Source organism: Cryptomeria japonica, chromosome 7 (genome assembly GCF_030272615.1).
Source record: "Cryptomeria japonica chromosome 7, Sugi_1.0, whole genome shotgun sequence".
Lineage (NCBI taxonomy): Eukaryota > Viridiplantae > Streptophyta > Pinopsida > Cupressales > Cupressaceae > Cryptomeria > Cryptomeria japonica.
This window is the reverse complement of record NC_081411.1, coordinates 408,668,556-408,689,444: the sequence shown is the minus strand read 5'-3', so window position 1 is coordinate 408,689,444 and position 20,889 is coordinate 408,668,556.

Here is a 20,889-nt window from a genome sequence, read left to right as displayed (position 1 = left end):
AAATTTTCTAAAATGTGTCTCAATAAGTGATCAATTGTTGAGGTAAATAGGCTAAATTGATGCAACCACTTCTATTGAGAGATTGGGATAATCCCAATCTTTGTTGTAAGGCCAATGTTCTTAGAGGTTTGTTGTCAAACTTATTTCCATGATTCCACAAATAATGATGATAGTGGTGTAAGAATATGTGATGTTTCATTAAGAGTTTGTGATTTATGTAGAGAAATGTTCTCTTTTTCAAGATCACTTTCTAAGTAAGATTCCTCTTTTTCAGACGACACGAAATGGTCATTCAAATATTTGCGAGTTTGCAAGTATTTGATCCTAGTTGGAGTGCAATTTTTTGTGATTTTTATATGACCAAGTCCAATAGAAATGATACATTCTATGTAGAGAATGAGGCTATCCTGATCAAGCATTGTAGTTTCATGATAAAGGATGATTGATCCTGATGAAAAATATGTTTGAGTGATCAATTTATCAAATAAATGTGATTATGCACTTTGAGATGTTGGATCCTAAGCTTGTTAGAGATGAATACTTGAAAACCTTAGTGTGTCTAGATTTTGAATCTACTCTGATAGAAGATAACTTGTCTAAGTGCTTTGAGAAGATAACTTAATCACTATGTTTAACTATTCGAGAAATGGGTTGTTTTTGTTTTCTGATTTTGATACTATTTACCAGAAATGCTACTCAACTGACTAGAAACACTGCCAAATTGACCAGGAACTCTTTTTTGTAGACTAAAAATGCTATAGGACTAACCAAAAATGCTGAGGAATAGACCAAAAACCAAAAACAGAGACCAAAAATGCCATTGTGCAATTCAGTGACTCTAAAGTTCAAAATAGTGAAGTTTAGACTCAAAAAATGGTTGTTTGAACTTAGAAAATTGTTGTTTTGACCCAAATATTTAATTTTCAAACTCAGGCAACTGATATTTTAAACCTAGGAAGCACAAACTTGGATATATAATGTTGAAACATAAGAAATCTAACATTCAAACCAAGAGAGCTGACATTTGGACCGAAAGAGCTACTGTTTAAACCAAGAGAGATGACATTTGGATAGAAAGAGATAAATTTTAAACCAAGAGAGTTGGCATTTGGACAGAAAAAGCTAAAGTTTAAACCAATAACTCTGATGTTTAGACTAGGAACTCTGAAGTTTAAACCAATAACTCTAAAGTTTAGACTAGGAACTCTAATGTTTAAACCAGGAACTTTGAAGTTTAAAATACTGATGTTGGAACTGAGAAAATGGTTGTTTTGACTCCAAGAGTTGATGTGTAGACTCAGACAACTGACTCTTATACTTAGAAAGTTAGAACTCATAAAGTTACTGTTGAAATTGAGAAAGATGACCTTCAAACCAAGAGAGCTAAAGTTCAGATCAAAAGAGCTATTGTTTGGACTGAAAGAGATAAAGTTTGGACCAATAGAGCTACTGTTTGGACCGAAAAAGCTATTGTTTGGACCGAAAGAGCTATTGTTTGGATTGAGAGAGCTACTATTCAGACCAAGAGAGCTACTATTTGGATTGAAATAGCTACTATTTGGACCGAAAGAGCTACTATTTGGACTGAAAGAGCTACTGTTTGGACCGAAAGAGCTACTCCTTGGACCGAGAGAGCTAATCTGTCATGAAATGTGTAAATTTAAAGTTTTTGTTTGTAATTTTTGGTGAGTTTCAATGGATGATATCTTGATGTGATTCAAAAACATAGAAGCTAGATTATCTTTGTCCCAAAGAACACATAAAGTGTATGTTCAAGAAGCTTTAAAAAAAGCCTGAGTTTTCACAGGTTTTGAACAATTGAAAACACATGATTCAATCTATCCTACGGAAATTGGTTTCATTATTAGTTCTCAACCCACATCTTGGTACCCTATTAGCTCACACAACCTTATCATCCCCTAAAGGGTGCTCATATTTTTGCCTTTGCGAGAGCTAGTGGAGTCCTATTATAAGCCTAGCAATAAGGTCTCAAAAGGCGAGTTCACACATACACTAAAGAGGGACATATGGTGAGTGTCTTTGGAAGGGATTCTTCCCCGTCCCTTCACTAAGAAGATAATAATGTTCGGAGGTAAACTGGGTAGCTTCTAATTTTAATTGGAACTAGTAAGGGATCCGTTCGACGCATTAGGGTATAAACTCAATTAAGAGGTCTCCTAGCCTTGAAAACCAAGGTTTTATATAACCAAAGGTACAGAGGAGAGACATTCCTGAGCACTATAGTTGACTTGATTTTCATCAAATCATGTTTATTTTATAGTGGGTTGGAGTACTTGGTGTTAAGCCATTCCCACTTGGGTTGTTCCCCTCTCACTAGCCTTATGGGCTTCTTGGGAGGGATGACTCGCTAAAGATATGTGCTAATGAAATAAAAAGATGAGTCTAGCTTTCTAATCACCTAAGAAAGGTGAGAGCATACTCTCCTATCATCAAAGACACACAAGACATGTTTGTTCATTTCCATAGTCTATGTGCTTAATTTATCAAAAATAAGTGCATAATCCCTACGACTTGAAACAAAGTTAGTAGTTTATATTGCATTCTTTGGTGAAATGGTTTATAACTTCGATGTTTTATAGTGAAATATGTACCTGCAAAACCAACAAACTACAAATTAGGTTTGGGAAAATAATAGTCCGAATGCAGAAATAAGAAATATAGAACAAAACATTAAATCAATGAATGAAAAACCCAGAACACTACAAAAACTACTAAAAACGTAGTCAAATTAACCAAAAATGCTGCTTTGCATCTTAGAAACACTATGAAATGACCTAAGAATGCTATCAAATAGACCAAAATCATTGTCAAACAAACTATAAGCATTGTAAGATGGACCAAAAATGCTATCAGATAGACCAAAAATGCTAAAGTACAGAAAAATACAAAAATAGAGTTGAAAACCCCCTAAAAATACCATTTGAAGTGTCGAAATGCTAAAATGAAGACCAAGAATGTGAATTTGGAAGCCAAAAGAGCTAATCTGTGCACCCAAAGAGCTACTCAATTTGTCAATGAAATTTCCTGCAAGAAAACTTGTTAAAGATAAATGGGGCTAGTCCCCACGATGGGTGCCAATAAACATGATGCTAAAAATAGTGTCAATCATAAGAAACATGCATAATTAATGAGACAGCAAAACATAAATGGAAAGCAAGTTGAAAACTAAATAAAACCAAACCATAAGCCTTGCTTTAGATGTCCCATCTTCCTCTATTTTTGAGGACCTTGAAGGTGTTGAATTTGTTGGCTCTAAGAAGAATAGTGACCTCCAAAGTGGCAACTTAGAAGTTGAGTAGCTACTTCATGATGATGCATGATTTAGCTAAAATGATCCATTCAAGCTACATGATTGATAAAATAAAACTATATTAACATGAAAATAGGCTATGGTTAATCTATATAACAATTATTGCTAGATGATTACAATGTAAAATGCCTATAGTAAGTATGCAAAAACTATGAATGCAAGGGTCCTTATTGCTCCAAAATGAGGGGTATTTATAGGAATTCCTAGGCTAAAGCTGAGGTGGTAGGAATCGACGGTCTAGATTCGGTCTGAAGATATTAAGGGCCAAGATTGAAGAAGTTGGAGGAGAGGTTCGAAAAAGGGACACATGTCATCTCTATGGGGACAAGTGTCAAGGAAACTTCCTCATGAGAGAGCAAGTGTCAGAAGGGAGAGGACATGTGGCCAAAGTGCCATGTGTCCCAAGGAGGGAATATCCAAACCATAAGAGGTTTAGAAAAGAGGTTAGGATGTGAAAGATAGGATAGAGTTAGTTAAACCTAGGATTAGATAGAATGGGTTAGGTTAGAGGGTGGTTAGGCTAGGTGGTTAGAAGTTAGGAGCCATGTGCTCATATTTGAGTTAAAAAAATTCAAATAATAGGAAAAAGGTAATTAATCTCAACAAACTTAGATTTGTTAATTTTAATTTTGAGATTAGAAGAATTGATTTAAATGAAGGGAATTAATTAATTGAAATTTAATTAAGCAAAAGGGGGATATGAAATGAACTATATAAATAAATCATTTAGATTTATTTACAAGTAGATGAATGGGAAAATTAATCAAATTACTTATGAATTCAATTAATTGGGAAGGGTGATTAATTAAATAACTACGTATTTAATCAATTATCTTTAGACCATTTTTAGGTGTAAACAGATATACACAAGGACATATAATCTTTCCCTAAGCAAGCTTAGGGCCTCCTCCAAGTAGTCAAAATGTTGATATTTTTATGTCAACCCTCCTCTGAAGATAACTGATCTGATAAATCTAAAGTTTGGGTTAACTTGCATGTTATGCACACTTGGTTAACCTGTGTGTTATGCGCACTATGCTGGTGGCATGTAGAAAAGGCCTTTTTGCCTTTTTATCCTTTTCGAATTCCTATGTTTTAATTTTGAGTTGACCAGTCGGGGCAGTCACTTCCACTTAAGTTTACCGACTAGAGTCTAGCAGGGTTGTTGGCAGGCGGTTCCCTTTTGTTTGCATTGGTTGGTGCAAGCTTTTGCTTCCCGCAACCCTACAGGGCTTTCATCTCTTGTGATTGTTTTTTTGTGGGCGAGCAGGACTTGTTATTTTTCTCTTCTCGCTCCCCCACATGGTTTTCTAGCTTATGCCGACCTATGTTGGGGGTTATCAAGGAGTTTTGTTTCCTTTCTCTCATTTCCCCACATGATTCTTATTTGCTGCTAGCATTGTTTTGTGAGTGTACGAAAAGTAGGTTTTGGCTTCGCCCACTTCCCTACATGGTCTTTCGGTTGCTCTAGTTCTATGTTACGGGTGTGCGAGAGTCTTGTTAGCTATCCTCCCCACTTTTGCACATGGTCTTTTTAGAAAATCCTTTCTGCTTTGCAGGCTGGCAGGAAATGATGATCTTGCATGTGGTGGGATTGACCTTTTTACTAGATGCGATCTCCATCGTCGATGATCACTTAATCTCCATACGATGGTCATGAATTAAATGGGTGTTGGTATTTTGGGTGCACATATGAGGAGATCTCATGCATCCATCTACGCACTAGTACATTTGGGCCTAATTTCCGATGGCTAATTATTAGATTTGCGACGACCACACATCGAACTTTTGACCAACTTTACCGTCGAAAAATCATTGTCGGGCTTCCTGACGATGTCATTTGCATCGGCCGTCTGACGATGTAATGAACTCATTTGACAACGGCTATATTTGCACCCCTCACCACAAATATTGGCGGATGTTATGATTTCTCCTCGATGACTGTTCGACATGGAAATGACATCGAATATACATCATCCTTGTCGGACGTTTCATTAGTTGTTGTCGGAATTCTGACAGTGAGAGATGATGTGGGTCAAACGGCTTTGTCGTAGGTGAATGAAAGCATTGAACGAGTTCTATTTTTAAAAATTGTATTAAACATTTATTATTTATTTGATTCAGTGTTATTTGCAAAAAATGATTATCAATGATGTTTCCTTTCTCCAAGAATTGTCTAGGATCTTTCCGTCACATAATATGTAACATCAAATGACTAAATCTTTTCATTGCAAATGCTTATTTTATTTAATTATTATCTGAGTGTGAATTAAAATTTATATCTGTATGGAAGCATAATATACAAGCTTTAGAGTCATGTGCAAGCAAATTTCCTAAAAGAAAGTAAGCAGACATTATCTTGAATGACATGGAAACAAGCTCATCAGCTGCCTAGAAGAGAGCAATTGGAGAAAAGCAAAAGAAAGTGTTAAAGGGTGATAAATAGATAGAGAGTATGCAATACAAACAAACAATGTTTGGAGTGTCTGATGTGATGTCTATAATTTATGTCCGAAGGGACTAACTGGTTTATAAATTTTTTTGGATATTGACTTCCAAATATCCCTCGGTGCAAAAGCATCATTCTCATAATAGAAAAAAGGTGCTCCTTGCATGAACACATTGATTTCCTCCAAGCGTGGCCCAATAGGTTTCGCATGAACTCCAAAACCAGTTAGTCCCTCCAGACATAAATTAGAGATGTCACATCACACACTCCAGACATTGTTTGTTTGTATTGCATACTCTCTATCTATTTATCACCCTTAAATACTTTCCTCTGCCATTCTCCAATTGCTCTCTTCTAGGCAACTGATGAGCTTGTTTCCATGTCATTCAAGATAATGCTTGCTTGCTTTCTTTTAGGAAATTTGCTTGCACACGACTCTTCAACTTGTATGTTCTGCTTCTGTACAAATATAAATTTTAATTCATGCTCAGATAATAATTAAATAAAATAAGCATTTGTAATGAAAAGATTTAGTCATTCGATGTTACATATTATCTGATCGATGATCCTAGACAATTCTTGGAGAAAGGAAACATCATTGACAATCATTTTTTGCAAATATCACTTAATCAAATAAATTAAAAAAATTTCATGTAATTTTTAAAAGTAGAACTCGTTCAATGCTTTCATGTACCGATGACAAAGCCGTCTGACCCACACCATTATCCATAATAGAACAAATCAATATAATAAGCTATTATAAAGAATATATACAAAAATATGAAAGAACATTAAATTACCATTACAAACCCATAAACCATTAAATAGTGAAAATAGATATAAATTTGTAAATGTCTCCCTATAAACACCACAACCATAACCAAAACAAAAAAAAATCTTACCCACAAAAACTAAGTAGCTGGTGAGTTGCAAGTCTACAACATCTCTCAGATGATCAACCATTTCTTAATTTTGTTCTTTTGATTAGTCAATGGATTTAGTTGCATGTACAAGTTTTCTATTTGAAGCCTTCCATTTCCCTATATTTGAGACTTAATAAAATTCTTGTGAGTAGGAAATTGATTCAGGAGTTACATGTGAAGAATTTGGCAAAGTAAATTATGACAATCAAACTCAAATTTTATCTGTCTTGAAAGCCTTTTATATTGATGGCATTAAATTAAAGTTCTTTTTCTATTTTCTAGTGATCTCTGGAGTAGAGGTTTCTTTGCATTGACCTAGGATACATTTAACTTGTGTTGTATCTGTGGAAATATGTATCCTAGGATGATGCAATGCAACCTCTGCTTCACCAATACCAGATAGAAGAGAAAGTAGTATTAATTTAAAGCCATCAAGATAAAATGCTTTCAAGACATATATTAGGTATAAAAGGAAGCCTGCCCTATCATTTGAAGGGGTTTACCTAGAATTCAAGTGATCTCTTAATTATAAAATCAATTCAATTCCAAGTGAACATGCAATCAAACATTCATCAAGAATTGAAGGAGAAATCAAGTTAATAAAGATATTTAATAAAGGAGATATTTAATAAAGATATCATCTTTTAAATTAAGAAATGGGCAGGAGATTAAGAATACAAACCTTCCATATTGCACACTTAAAGGTATATTAAAATCAATTTAAAGTGTATTCATTTAGGGACCTTTCATAAAATATTCTCAACTTACACATCATAAAAGGATCTTAAAATATTAATTGTTTGTAATGACAAGAATTTGGTTTTTCCATACACCTTCCTTTACTATTTTAAAAATATCATCGACCAAAATGTTGTGCAATAGTAGTATGGAGTGCATTTCATCTATTTTATGCCTAAATATTTCATCATACCACTTTCTTTTCAAAGGTGACAGGTCGATTGCGGTGTTTGGGTAATGCATTCCAAATAGATCCAGTTGCATACCATTTATCTATCTTGATTAAAGACTTTTATCCTGATGGCATTAAATTAAAGTTCTTTCTCTATTTTTTGGTGATCTCTCGAGTAGAGGCTGCTTTGCATCGACCTGGGATACATTTAACTTGTGTTGTATCTACGGAAATATGTATCCTAGGACAATGCAATGCAAATTGTTACTACTTATCAAGTTGCCATTAGTTTTATGTTCAAATTTATTCTATATATTCTAGTCGGTTACCACTACCAAAATATTCAGTTGGTATGAACAGTCCAGTCGGTTATTGAAGAAAGTAGTCTCAGAATGTAGTATACACCGAGCTGTCTACCGAGTATCATTTCATGTCTACCGAGTAGCAAAGATGACACACCGAGTTGTTATACATTGAGTGAAACGTGTTACCATATTCATTGAACTTGGACATACATATGAAAATGTGTTACAAGATCGAGGAACATCTAACCATTATCACATTGGAAATTGCACTTAAAGATTGTGTATGATTTTGAGGTCATCTAACCAATGAAATATTTTGCATGGTTATTCATTCGATAAAACATGTTTGTAAGATCGAAGCAATGAAAGAATCACTGTCATAAGAGATCTATTTATACAACATGGATTAAGATCAAATATATACATGTAGCATGACATAAAGGAAGATATAGGAAGCAAGACATGTGAAAGCACTAAGTGTTATGACTGTTATAGAGACACAAAGGTCACCAAGAAGGATTTCAGAGAACAGTCAAAGAACAGAGTAAATAGAAGGGTTTACCGAGTTACTATATGGGTTACCGAGGTATGCTATAAGCAAGGTAACCTATTCTGAGCACATAGAATCTGCTATAACATTCCAGATGTAAAGTTGTAGATATTTGTAATGATTTATTGTAATATTTTGAAGTTGTAAGAGAAACCTTTAACAGGGTAAAAGACTCTAATCAAGTCTATAAATTGTAAAGCCTCTAACCAGGTGATTTAGTTTAAGTGTTGTAAAATCATTTAGCAAGGTAGATCTAACAGATCTTGTTACTCCTAATAGGGTAAGCTATCAGAAATAGCTAAACATGTAGCTCTAACTGAGCACTCTTTATTATTGCAGTAGTGAAGTTATGCGTGCCATCCCCACTGTATTTTTTCTCTCTAACCAAGAGTTTCTACGTACCAAAATATATGTGTTATGGAGTGAATCATGTATGATTGTTATCTATTTGTTTTAGCTTTATATTATGTTACTACACTATTCGGTTTATGCACAATAGTAAAGTTATTATTGAAGAAAAGTTTTGAAGTACTGATTCATCCCTCCCCTCTCAGTACATTAGCTTTCCATATTGGGCCTAACACCTCTGCTCCACCAATACCAAATAGAAGAGAAAGTACTTTAATTTAAAGCCATTAGGATAAAATGCTTTTAAGACATATATTAGGTATAAAAGGAAGCCTACCCTCTCATTTGAAGGGGTATACCTACAATTCAAGTGATCTCTTAATTATAAAATCAATTCAATTCCAAGTGAAAAGGCAATCAAGCATTGAAGGAGAATTCAAGTTGGTGCAGGTGCATTTGTTAGACCAAAGGACTCAATGAAGCCATTAAAGAATTTTGAAGGTCTTAGGAGTGAAGAGCCAATCAATTATGATGTCTTAAGGGGGCAGCCTTAAACAACACACACTAACCTTTGATTGCTTAGGTGTGTTGTGGGCCCATTCCTTCGCTTGACGTCCCTTCCCGTCCATTTCCGTTAAAAAGACAATCACCATTAGTATTTGAATTCAAACAATTTTCCTGTGTTTGACTACATAGAACAAAGCAAATGGCATAAGAAACTCTCATATACCTCATAGCTGTCATAGAATACCTCCCCGAGGAGATATTCTCATGTCCTTTCCTGCTTTATGCCGTCGATGAAATACATAAGCGTCCTCACAATGCAGTCAATGCAACAAATAGATTTCCATTTCAATCAGTTTTATTTGCCAACGTACTCTCTACCCGTCCCAAAATGGGAGCTTTGGAATAGAGTATGGGCTTCCATCAAAGCAGAAGGTAAGGGTAATTAATATTAGATGCTTACATTTGGAAATGCTTTGTTTGACATGTTTGGAAAATGTGGAAGTATAGACATGAAAGTGCATGAACTGTTTGGTGAGATGCATCAAAGAAACACGATCTAATGGAATGCTATGATTGCAGGATATGCACAAAATGTGTTTGAAATGGATTTAGAAACTTCCAACCAAATGTGATTAGTGAGTATAGATGTTGTAGTGCAACTACCCAAGTGCACATGCATGCAAAATGTGTAAGCTTAGATAAGGCACATGATTTGTTTGACATAATGCCTCAAAAGATCACCCAATATCCAATGACGGTTGGGAGAAAGAAAACATCAAATTTTTGAGAATCTTAAATATTTCTTTATTCATCACTATAAATCTATTATGAATTTAGTCTCAATATTGTAAAAATTTATTTTATTATGAATGCAATATTTAGGGATGTAATCTTTATATATATATTTTAATTAGGAGAAGGTCCTAATAGAATCCCTAACTAATTAATCTAGATAAAGATACCACTAAAGAAATAAATTCAATCCTCACCTCTATGGTCTTGAAGGATTTTAAAACACTTGGATTCCTATTTTGGCCCGCTTTTCCTTGACCCTATGTTAAGATAGTAAACTAGTTTGAGAGAATCTATTGGGTGGGAAATTGTGTATGGTTGCAATTATTTTCATGCATGGAAAGTGATTTAAAGTTTGGACCAATAGAGGATAAGTATTTCTTCAACCTTTGAGGACATGTGTAGAGCACCGCATGGATGTTTCTCCATTATTGAACTCTTTGAATATGTAAGGAAATTATTTTTGGTTGATGATAGAGTAAGTGTGGTATTTGTCTTTTTGATATGTTGTGGATAATATTAATCATATATGGAATTTTTTTGATGCTATATACACTATGTTTTGGATTGGATTTAGGTAAGAAAAGAGGTAATGGAAGAATATAAGAGGTACACAAAGGAAGAAGAGTGAAATAGGTGGTTTGGGATGGAGGTTACAAGTATATATGATAATTCGTATGGATAATTTGTTGTCTATAAAGAGTCAAATAAGCTATCACAACTTCAACATGAATGAATGCCTCATCTACAGAAGAAAAAGGTACCTCTGATGGTTTCAAAATTTGGCAAAATAGTTATGATATACCAAATAATCAAGTGGAATATCCTTTAGGTAACTAATATTATCTTCAAACTATTTATTTTGATTTTCATCATATATGGACCTAATTGCCCCACCTTTAGGAGATAACTATAGGAGATAATTTATTACATTTAAAAGTCCATCATAAATAAATTAATTATACATGCTATGTGAATGTTTACTATCACAAGATTTTAATTCATTTATCTACATGAATACACTCTTTATTTATTAATTCTAGGAATGGAGCACTCACATGGGCAAACAAAATGCTAGGTTTGAGAAAAATAGTTAAGAGATTGGATATATTTTTTAATATTTTCCAAATGGCTTGAGTATAATGATAATATAATTTTTAAAATAGGTTTATATCACTTTCCTTTGACTTGGTAATGGAAGATCATCTAAACCCCAAATGCACCTTCATCTTTAAAACCATGTAGTTTAAGGTCAATCATTCATATCTATCTTATCAAACATTAGAGGAGTGAGCTTCTAAAAGTAAGAAGTACCAAGATGCGTGGTCTAGTAAAAATTTTGTACTCCTAAATATCCACAAAATTTGGAACAATATTACAATTTTTTAATAATATTTAACTGTAAAAAAAAGGATTAAAATGGAACTAAACACTCTAAATAAATTAATCAAGGTTAATGGGATAAACTAGGATTAATTCATGAAGGCAAGATCTGTTATCTCAAAATTAATAGATTCATGCAAGAAAAGAAATATTAAATCTAGAGATAAAATTCTTGAAAAATTTAGCTAGCTAAAAGTGAAAGAATGTTGTCAAGCTCTCATTTTCACATAGACTGGAAGAATGCTAGCAAAGGTTGTAGAGGGTAAAGGCTGTTGGCCGTTGTAGGGTTTGACATTATACCCACTGATCAGATTTCATTGGAATTTTGTAAATCCATTTCAACAAACATTATTTGTGCATATCTTGCAATCATAGCATTTCATTAGACCACATTTCTTTGAGCCATCTAACCAAACAGTTCATTTCTTAATTATAAAATCAATTCAATTCCAAGTGAATAGGCAATGAAGCATTCATCAAGAATTGAAGGAGAAATCACTATTGAACTTACCCCTGTCTCATATAACCCTATGCTGGCTAGGCCCCACAATAATTAGAAGATCCTAATTACTACTATCCTAAACCTTGCATTGACCGTCACAATTTCACAGTGAGTTGAGTTAATTAGTCCATTAGCGAGATTGGGAAAGAGTTTGGTATTGAGTTAGGTGTTGGTGGAAGGTTTAAGGAGGTACACTATCATCATAATTAATGTTAGAGAGTGTTGTGTGAAGAAGAATGACCATGAAAGGACTGACTATCCTAAGTGCTTGAGACTGTCACAAAAAGTGAGTGTTGCAGCAGTGAATCTTCCTTTGACCTTTGTGTATTTGGGAGGGTAAAGACCCATGGTCATATATGTTGAGTGGTTGGGAGGGTAAAGACCCACATATCAACTATCTACTTTGACATCCTAGGATGGTGTCCACCTACTCTAAAACCTTGTGGGCAATCTTTGTCTGATACTAACATATACATAACATGTGCCTCTCATATAACCCTATGTTGGCTAGGCCCCACCATAATTAGAAGATCCTAATTACTAAAAACACTAGATTCTCCCCTAAAAGGTTTGTTGGTATTTTGGTATGGTTTTGTCATTGATGTCAACACCTGCTAACACACCTACTTTGGAGATCCAACAACATTCATCGAAAATTAGTAAAATGCTCAAACAATCACCGGTATATAGTTAACTGGCAGGATATAATGTTCACCAGTACATGCACTGACATGGAAGACACTTGGTAATGTCGAAGACATCATGTGGACACTTTTCCTTGAAGTAATATCATTGGTATATTCTTATTTGCATATTTGTTTTTACCGGCAAATAGGTCCAGGTTATCTAGGGTTACACGGGCAGGTTTATCTTTTCCAGATCAGCATGGCACGCTATAGAGATGATTTATTGTTGTTGTAAATGCATTAAGCCAACATGTTCGATTGGTTATTGCATCGGATATTGTATTATTTGTAAAATGTTTTATTGTAATATCTTGTAGAGCCGACCTACTAAAATTGGTCTTAGGGTATGGTATAAATGTAAGATCTTATTTGCAAGATCAAGTGTGGAATGCAAAAAAGATTTAAGGAAGGGTATATGCGAGATCAAGCAGAGATATACATGAAGACATCATTTGAAAGTGAAGTTAGGTTTTTGGAAAAGCATATCAGCATTACACCGGTACTGAATCCAGCATATGAAGATGCTATTTTGTGAAGTACATTCTCATTGGATTTAACCATCCAACTGTAGTTAGTGTGACTCCCATTTGTGTTTGAGCAGTGAGCTCTAGGCTGTTGGCCTTTCTGCATGTGCAGACCCCTCTTTGTACACTTACTATCTGCAGTAGTATCATCTGATTGTGGGTAAGGTTTCCCACCGTGATTTTTCCCCTTATAGGGTTTCCACGTACAAATATTTGTGTCATGTGTTATGGTTGACTTTGTGCTTATGTTTCATGCATTAATTCTTACCGGTACAACATTTCTTGTTAAAATTGTTTACCGGCACAATTATCTGTCTTACCGGTACTAAGCAATAAGTTGGTCAATAAGATTTTGGTTTGAATTTATTAGACAACTGATTCACCCCCCCCTCTCAGTTTTCCCTGGGACCTACAAGGTTGTTGAGTCATACAAGGCCTAGCTTGATAGCCCTATAGTCTCTCATACCTAAAATGAGAGACTTTGCCATAGCTAGTTACAAACTTCTCTCATGCCTCTTATGTCCTCCCATGTACCTCCTTTTCCATAAGAGACTTTTCCATAGCAACCCTAAAGTCATTTGGATTGGGCATGTGTAGGAAAACTGAAATTTTGGGCTTTCCACCCCTAATGAAATAATTGACAAGTAACTTGTCTTGAATGTAATATACAAACTACAAGAACTCAAAAAAACTAACTCTCATGTTGAGCCACTATGAAACCTTATTATGTAAATTGTGAAACTCATCTATGCATCTTTGTCAAAAATATTTTGAAATAGAACACACTTTGAAGCACTCGAAAATGGTATCTGGAGAGGGTTTCCAATGTGAGTTGGTGCATTTTATCCTCCTAGTACCACAAGGTGGAGTCAAGTCCCCTCAAAAATTGCATTGAAAATTACGCCTTTAAGTTGCTCACATATAGATGCAACCCAAAGCATAAGTCCAAGCTAAGTAACCAAGACTTAACCTCAAGCCCTTTTGTGGATCTTAAAAATGTAGAGGATTGGAGATGAAGCAACTCTCGAATATGATCCTTTGGCTCATGATATGTGCTTGCTATAGTCTATACCTCTTGTATTTATGCATGATGAGGCTAGGTAATGTGTATTGATCAATATTCTATCTCCTCTATGTGTATTTCCCAAATTCAAGGCGAACTCCTAATAAGCTCCCAAGATGCAAGTATATGCTCTTCTACTACAAGTGGATCCTCATGGCTTGTAAGATTTGAGGTCCATACTCGGGCTACTCATCTTGGTGAAAACTTTCAAAGTGATATGATGCTTCCTTCCATTTCCTACACCCTATTTTCTAACCCACACCTCATAACCTTAACCTCACTTCCTATCATTATTACCTTCCATCTACCTTTCATATCCCCTATCTTAACCTCCTCCACTTTCCTACATCCTATCCTAAACCTTAACCTCATACACACTTACTTTTACTTCACCTACCTAATCCCATTCCATCCTTCACATCCTTAATTTATCTCCCCCCATTCACTTTCCTACCTTTCAAACCCCTAACATATCCTAACTTACTCTTTCACCATTACATCCTTCATCACTTACCTCCCTATCTTACCTCCCTATCTTATCACATTTCACCATTTTATACCACCTTCCTAACGGTACACTTATGCTCCCTTCCAAAACACCGACAAAAAATAGCACTCGATCAATACACTCATGGTTCTGCAGCAGGGATATCACCTCAATTTGTACATATTCACCTCAATTTGAGTAGTAGTTGATATAAGAGCATAGAGCAGTGAAGGACAACTATAGTAGTAGTTTCCCACAGGATCACAAGATGGATCTATCACTGAGGCTTCTTTCTTTGTTGCCTCTGCCAGACAAAGGGAAGCAGTGAGGAACAACTAACACCTCTCCTTGCAGGGGTTCCCCATTCCAGATGGAGGATCACCTTCACTGCTTTAGATTCTAAGATAACCTTCATTCAATGTGCGGTGTAGGTTAGGATCATTGATTTCGGTCACTTCACCAATCATGTCTGCAAGAAAAATGATCAATTGATTGATGGCTTATTAGCTAAATGGATGTTGGTCACTTCTACAGTCATGTCTACGAGAATAATGATAAATGGAGAGAGGGGTTATGTCGGGGCCCCTACTATTGTATGCCCCTACTATTCTATGGTGGAAGATATATTCCATCTAATTTTTTTTTTGGTCAGAGGATCGATCCACAGTTGTTACGCTCCATCCCAAGGAAGAGGGATTGAAGCTGGTCCAAAGGATGGAGGTAGTTCACCCGTGGTTGAGGAAGTTAGGTTCTCAAAAGTTCAGTTGAAGGGAGGAAGGCTCTTAGGGAACCCCACTTAATTCTATTTCGTTACCCCACTGGATTGTTCTCCACCCAGAACATGCCCTTATTACATTAAATAATGCCCAGACTTGAAAATTCCTAACAAAACACAAAAAACAAAAACATAACAAAATTCCTACCATGAATCTGGAAAGTTTCCCATCGCCTGGTATCCTGGTATAGCTGCTCCTACAACAGCACTTCATTCCACAGCTGGTTCCCTGCAGAGGTGGGATTTTGTAATGGTAGAGGCGAGAGGAAGAGGCGGGATGAAGTAATGGCAAAGGTCGATGGGACAAAGATGCGGGATTTATGAAATGACTTGGTCTTTTCTTTTTTTTTGAAGTAATGCACGCGATCGTCAGAATTTCGATGAACAGGGGCACTTTTTCTTAAAAAACCAAAATGCCATTGCCAATTCCTTCTCCGTCGAAACCAAATGTTGTATTATTGTCAGAATTTTGACGATAATCAGGCATTTTTCAAAAAAAATCAAATTTGATCACAATATACCTTCTCCGTCAGAATTTTAGGCCAAATGTATTAGTGACGTGTGAGATATCTCAATCAACGGTAGAATTTTAATCTTACAGTGACTATTAGAATTTAATTCTCCTGTAGAGTATTGTGGTTGTCGACCCAAGGGTCGAGGTCATTCTTCTATCTCAGTCGATGCCTAAAGTTAGGGCTTCTTGACATCCAACCACCAGATTCTTTCAGCATTACTCTAGAAGTGACCATTGGAGCCAATGTTTTGGATTCCTCCATGCCTTCTTATTGCAATTTTGAAGACCTTTTTGCCCAAGAGTGTACTTGACCTTTCTTTATGTGCAAGGGTTGCTTCATTAGTAGTCTAGTTTTTGTTTCTTCCTAGAAGTTAGACACTTATAGAGGATATTTTGCATGCCATTAGATATTGTCAATCTAATCCTTCCTCTTGGAGATATTTTGTAACCTAACCTTAGAAGGGTTGGGGTTTTTTCAGCTTTAGTTTGTTTTGAGTTATGCCTTAGCTATAAAGGCAATTTTTGTATCTTTCAAAATCATATTCTTCTCTTCTTATCAATTAAATACTCATTTTCATGATTTGTAAAAAGTTGCCTTGCCTCCACATGAGTAAAAATTGCTTATCTTGCCTTATTCAATTTTCACAATTTGTGTAATTCTTACCTTCTTGTGTGAATGCATCCCTTTTGGTTGTCTTAGGATTATATGTGATTGTGTTATTCTCCTCTATGAACATCTTATGTGAACCAAGTGTAGTTCCTCTTGTTATTTATAAGAATCCTAACCTTCACATTTCCTTAGGTGGCAGATTTGGATACAATTTGTGCATACTCAGGGAAGTTCTATTGATGTTTTTGTGTTGATATTGGTAGGAAGATCAAACTTTTAGTCTAGTGTGAACCTCTTCACCTTTCAAGCATTCCTCCTCCATTTTTCCCTCTCAAAATCATTAGATTATCTCCTATTGCACTCATATTGAAGAGGAATCCGACCTTCTCCGAAGATTCAACCTCACTTTTGCAAGTCCCACACTTGGGATGTTGTTTCTATGTTTCATAAGGTTGATCATCACAGGGTGTAACTTTTGTGACAATAATCTCCTTCTAGAATCTACTAACTTCTGCTAGAGTGGTAACATTTTCTTGTTGGGACTTAGCCAACTCCATTTCTTGAACTCGATTAATTCTTGAGCATGTTGTAATTAATTTTAAAGTTGGGCCAACTGACTCTCTGTCAATTGTTTAGCATTCCTTTCTATTTCTATTTGAGCCTTCATGCCAGTTATCTATTTAGTGGTTATCTATTCTTTGCAACCTTTGTATTGTTTCTTTCTCCTTGGCTTGGAGTTATCAAGTTAAATCTTCTCTTTCTTTTATTTCAATGGCAATCATACCTATGACATTATTGAGTTCAGTTTGAAGCTCGTTTTTCTCTACAATTTCCTCACAAAGGGCTACTGCTGATCTTTCTTCATGTTCCTTTCTTAAATAATTAATTTCTAGATTCTTTGGCCTTATTTCAACTTCCTTCCTTTTGAGCATGGCATCTATATTCTGCAACTTTGTCTCTAACTTGACCTAAATCCTTCTCAGCTTGAGGAAATTGGAGTAACCACTTCTTGTGTTTCTTCCATAAATTCAACTTTATCTTAGGGGCAATGCTAAGTTCATGTCAATTCTAATGGCATGCACAGTGCAATCCTCTGATTGTATTTGTCCTTCTGGTTTGTTGACGTTGGGAGTTTTTGTCGCAATTGTTTTCATGCTTAAAATCAACATTTCTAAATAGGAATAAGGAAAATCATGAATTCCTTAACTATCTAAGCAATCTAAACACAAATCAATGAAATAGATGCATAATTGAATCAATTAAACAATATAAAACTCCCTATTTTGTATCATAGTTTCCATTGTTCTTCTCTTTTTTGTGGTATGGTGGCTCTTAGATATCGCACCAATAATTGAAAAGTGGCACAAAGATTCAAAGTTCATGATTTTTGAAAATGGAGAAATGAGATTGCATTTATAGTTTTTTGAGATAGATTGGCCGAGAAATAGAACTGAAGTGTTGATCGATAGTTGAATAATTTAATTGATTAGTCAACTCATTTTGATTGATCTGTTAAGTGGATTGATTGGAAAGATAACTCAATTGATTGATTAGTCAACTAGATAGATTGAATAGTTAACTAAATTTATTGAGATAAGACTGTCCATAGATTGATTTGTTAGAAAAAGCTTATTGGGAGTGAAAAGGGGAGATTGGAGAGTTAACTGGTTAGTTAATTAATTTGATGAAGTAGTCAAGATTTTCAATATGTGTTGCAGGATTTTTGAATTGAAATTCAATTTCATTCTTTATTTGGATTTGAATTTTGATTTTTGAATGACGAAATTGAAATGCACATTAACTTGAAATTTGTTGAAATTGAAATCTGGTGAAATGTGGATTTGGGAGAAATGAAATTAATCAAAATTACTTGAAATCTGAATTTGGGGATTTGGAGGATGAATTAATAAATTAAATAATTTAAATAAAATTATTTAATCATAAGAAATGAGATTAATTAAATAATAAAGATTATTTAATTAATGAATTAAATCGTAATTAATTAAATAATTAATATTTAATTAATATCTAAGAAAGGGTTAAATGATAAATTGATGGAGAATTGAAAATTGAATAATTAGTAATGTGAAAGGTGATGATTGAATTAATTTAGAAGAAATAAGATTAATTAGATTAATTAAATAATTACTTAATTAATAAGATGAATAATTAGTGCATGATTGATGAAACATTTTTAGGTGTCTACATTTACCCCTTTTTGAGATAATGTCAGAAAGATGTTGTTTCAAAACAAATGGAAAAAATGTGCCCTAGTTTTTCCTGACAATGGAGGTAGGAAGCCCCCTCGAGAGATTGTTTGTGCATTAAAGACATGAATGATCTCTTGAAATAAGAAGAATGTTATATGATTAATGGAAGAATGGTTAGTTGATACCATGAATGGGTTTGATTGGATAAAAGAAATGGCTAGAGTGATTTGTAGATTTATTGAATGATAAGATTGATGGGATTGATAGGATTGATTGGATTGATAAGATAAAGATCAAGTTTGGTTTTAGGAAGATCATGTATAAGAGAAAGATGATCAAAATGTTTGGTTCAGAAATGATATATCCCATATAAGGCGAAGATAGATGATCATGTCTGGTTTTAGGAAGGACACATCCTGTATAAGATAAATGATAAATGAAAGTTGGATGAACAATGAAGATATTATTAATAAGAAGTGAAAAATGTTAGAAAATATAATTGATTGATGGATAGAATAGTTGATGTGAGGAAATGATTTGAGATGGAGTTATAAATGAGATAAAGAGATTGGAAAAGATATAACCACGACTTCTTGTGCCTTCATTTTTTAGTGCAACATTTTCATCATTGAGCCATATTATGTATCAATGGAGCTTTGCACACCAGGGTATAAGGAACCAAGGTGTGAATGATTTTCCATTGTAGAAATAAACACATAACAGAAAAGGAGTGAACCCATCCATTCTGGGTGTAGCACCAAGGGTCTATGTATGTGCGATACTCACAAGAATAGCTATCCTTGACTTCCATTTTTGTATAGGATACTTGCCGAATTAACGTACCAACACAAACACCCAAGGTACCATTTCCCCATAACTTCATTGGTTCACACCACAAACAACAAACAAAGAAAAAGATCATGGACCATCCTGACTCCCCTAGTCACTTGTGGACATCCTTGAGTAGCATAGGAACATGATCTTGTTGGCATTTTTAGTCTGTTGGCATTTTGCTTAGAGATTGCATTAATGATATGTTGTCATTGATATCAACTGAACCGCTAATGGTATTCATGTTATTGTTGATATTGTTATTTTTGATATTGGCTAGTAACCGGTAAGAAGAGATTTGTGGAACATACTATAAACCGGTGTGTAAACTTTGTGAGTTGAACCGGTAAACAGGTGTAAAGGTTTAAACCTTTCTATACAATGTTACCGGTAAACCCTATTAGTTGTTAAAACCTAACTGATCAAGTTTGTTGGTTTATTATCTAATAAGTAGTAATGATGGAGACATGTGCGATCATTGTATGAGGATAAGTTCAAATTGTTTTGGCGCATTTGTTTATTGTCTAGGGAAGGATAAAAGTGGATTGTATCTAATGCACACCATGTGATGAGTTACAAAGTCCGATGAAGCGGTGATCATGGAGTGGTTGGAATTTTCTTGAAGAATGTGAAGAGATTGTCATGATTTCTAATGGTCAAGACTGTACTGACTTTTTTGTAATCTCGATGATGATAATTAGGTTTTTGTTATGTTACCAACCTAATTGATTTGTATGTAACTTCGATGAAGTTTTTTGTAATAGTTGTTGGCAAGATTGGAAGAAACCTATTGAGTGTGTTGTTGCCTACCCAGTGAATGGATCTACACTTTGAGTGAAGGCAGATTGAAGCTTAAAAGGATTTGATCAAGCAAATGTAGTTCTATTCAGACAAATCAAGAAAACCTATTGTTTTCTAACAATTACAGTAGTAGTGAAATCCCTTAACCGGGTAAGCTCTTACAAGCTTGGTTACTCATTAAATCCTCTAACAAGGTGGTCCATTAGCTTGGATTCTTAAATCCTCCAGCGAGGTTACTCCTAATAGGGTATTGTGTTTTTCATCAAGGCATATTTGTAAATTCCTTAATTGGGTGATTCCTAACCGGAACTAGTTCTTAACATGACTTATTGTAAAGATTTAACAGGCTTGGCTCCTAACAGGGCGAACTTTAGAAGAGTTTAGATAG